The sequence below is a fragment of the Limulus polyphemus genome, unplaced genomic scaffold (genome assembly GCF_000517525.1).
Source record: "Limulus polyphemus unplaced genomic scaffold, Limulus_polyphemus-2.1.2 Scaffold11, whole genome shotgun sequence".
Taxonomy (NCBI): domain Eukaryota; kingdom Metazoa; phylum Arthropoda; class Merostomata; order Xiphosura; family Limulidae; genus Limulus; species Limulus polyphemus.
This window is the reverse complement of record NW_013665621.1, coordinates 886,019-889,153: the sequence shown is the minus strand read 5'-3', so window position 1 is coordinate 889,153 and position 3,135 is coordinate 886,019. Positions and strand designations below refer to the sequence as shown.

The window sequence follows — 3,135 nt, the reverse complement described above, 5'->3', positions numbered from 1 at the left end:
CTCGTTTGGCAATGTTCATGTTGTGACGCTTAAGTTTGTGCTCTCTTAAAGTTTTATTTTAATTTTTTTTTTTGTATCTTTGTATTAATTTCTCTCATCCAGTTTACTCTTTATTATACAATAGTGATATTTGTAACTTGTTGAGTTGTCCAGAAGTTGAATTATTTTATATTTCTACCCAGCTATGGAACTTGTTACTTCATTACAAAAACTCTATTTGTTTCTGCCAACACGGTTGTGCAGAAGTTTAGTTAACTCTAATTTCAAAGAAACTTCTATTGGTCAGATTTCTCTTTTATTCTCAGCTTTCTTCTATTTTAATAGCCTTTTAGCAGACTCATCTTCATCTGCTACTCTTTATTCTTAAGTTCTCAACCCTCAGATTGGTTATTGGATGGGTCATTCATATGGTCTTCTACTTAAACCCATCATCAGTTTTTTTCTCTACATGCTATGATTTGCTGCATTTTGAGCTTTCTTCTTTAGCACAGTTATTAGTTACATATTCTGATTCTCTTAGTTAGGATTAAATTTTTACCTTGCTCTCTTCAATAGCTTTCATGGATGCAGCTTTTACCTCTATGTGGCTCTTATGTTCTTTTGACACCATAACCTGTCATACTGTGTTACATGGTATTTGCCATCCATTTCCATCTTTTTTTTAGCTGAGCTCAAAGGAGCTTCTTTCCTGCATCATTTGTCTTTGCAGGAATTTAAGTTGCTCTAGCTCCCATATGTGAGAAGCATGCTAGCACGAGCTGATTAGGATTTTTGCATTTTGACTTTATGCTGGTTGTTGTTCCTCCTTAAGTGATGTTTATCTTCCTGCCTTACCTCCCTCATCTATTTCTGAGTTTGCATTAACTACTTCTATACCTTCTTTTTGACCCTACTGAGTATCCAAATGTACAAGCAAGTGAGGAGGGTCTTTTTGACCCACGTAATGGCTCTTCTATTCCAGGTAACTCTTCGTTCTGGACTGTTGGGAAGTCACCTTGGATCAATGTTTTATCAATGGAATTCTTGGTTTTGGTGTTCTTGAATTCTACAAATCCTTCAGCCTGATTTTTTTCTGGTTCTTTCCAATTCAGTTGCTTACAACATTTGGATCAGGAAGTCTAAAAGTCTTCTACAGAAAAGGATCGTCAAAATTGTTTCTCATGCTTCTCCAGTACTCTTGTTTCTTTGTGGTTCTTAAGATACTGTAAGATTGGAGTCTTATCACAGCCCTGTCGCAACTCAGTCTTTACTTGGAGACATTTCATTTAAAACACGAGATTCATAGGAAAGTCTCTTTGTTTTAGCCATTGCTTGGTGAAGATGGATGTACAGGATACATATCTTATATCCCTGTTTGTCTGTTGTCATTCTTTTTGCTATGAGGAGGTAGTTTAGCAGTTCACTGTTCTCAGTTTGATACATTTTGTATTGAGTAGTTAAAAAGTTTTAGTTGGTCTTCTCCATACACTCATCTTTGTCTTTTACATAGAGAATCAGTTTATTCTTAACCTTTCACTTTATCTCCTGTATGCACCATTTGATCACCCATCTAGCTATATCTCTTGGGTGGATCATTCAAAGTTCTTTTTCCAATTTAATACCAACATAATATTTGGTGCATATGGGGTTTTGGATCAGCACAGTTCAAGACACGCTTTAGTTGTTTCCTGTGGCACTGCAATCCTTGGTATCTCACGTGTGTACTTTTTTTCTCCACATTTACTATTAAAAACATCCTTTCTGTTTGGGGGATAATGGGAAGTCATTCCCTTTGGGTGCATTTACATACAACTTCTCCAATGTGACATTGCTTCTCATTGAGGTAGGTATGACATCAAACTTTTTATCTCATAGCTGTCCAGTTTTGTTTGAAACAAGAGTTTATGACAGCAGGATCTCCTTTTTCTTTCTTATCCTATAGACCATATTTTCCCAGATGTCTCTCTCTCTCTCTCAACTTTATACCACTATTTTATGAAATTAGTAATGCTCTGGTGTTTGAATTCCTTGGAAAGCAAAATCTTAGAAATTTGGACTATTCAATGTGCTTTTCTCAAGTTTCTGCTCCTTCTACACCACCATTCTGTATTAATTCACATAGACAGTTCTATAGTTGTAGCTTATTTATACAATAATGGCAGTAATTGTTCTTGCAGCCTTGACAGCATGAGAGCAAACCCAACAACAAAAGGAAAGGCTTTTAGTATTTCAGATCAAACACCTGCTTGAAATTATTCTCAAGTTAAGATTATTAAAATGTTAAACATGTTTACAGAATTTTGTTTTCACACAATTATGCTTTCCTGTACATTTGGCTGCTAGTGTTTTACTGCATTCACATCTAGAATTATTCTCCTAATAAAAAAAAATATTTTCAAAATGTTCACTTTTATTTAGTCATTACATATACAGTTCAAAGCTTGATAGCTTTTAATGATATGATATAATCAATAACTGCTTACATAAATATTATCAGTCTTTACCACATTCCCTAAGCACTGACATAATGTTCTGTTCATTATTTTGTAGGTCTTGCCCTTCTTTCAGTGTTATACCCTTAGATAATAATAAACTTTATTTGTTAAGAAGATAATAGAAGAACATAGTAAGAAAAATGGACAATCTAAAAAATTGTATAGATATTATTACCAAATAAAAAAACTATTACATGTATCATGTAGTAGTTTAGCAAGTGTAGAGAACAATGGATTTTTTTTCCAACAAAGCTATTAAACCCTTCTTTTTAAAACATTGTAATCTGATTTATTCAATCTGTTTTCCTTGACTGTGGGCCCGGCATGGCCAGGTGGTTAGGGAGCTCAACTTGAAATCTGCGGGTCGCGGGTTCGAATCCCCGTCACACCAAACATGCTCGCCCTTTCAGTCGTGGGGGCATTATAATGTGCAGGTCAATCCCACTATTTGTTGGTAAAAGAGTAGCCCAAGAGTTGGCGGTGATGACTAGCTGCCTTCCCTCTAGTCTTACACTGCTAAATTAGTGACGGCTAGCGCAGACAGCCCTCGTGTAGCTTTGCACAAAATTAAAAAAAAAAAAAAAAAACCTTGATTGTGGTTTCTTCACTGTATTTTGCATTTCTGTTCTTTTTTTTTAATTTTGTGCAAAGCTACACAAGG

General features: G+C 35.2%; 1 protein-coding gene across 1 annotated transcript in view; it reads left to right on the top strand.

Annotated features, from left to right (window-relative positions):
• The window catches only part of LOC106478635 (transmembrane protein 5-like), an 18,740-nt gene that overhangs the window by 9,946 nt on the left and 5,659 nt on the right, over positions 1-3,135 (top strand). The window lies entirely within an intron of this gene.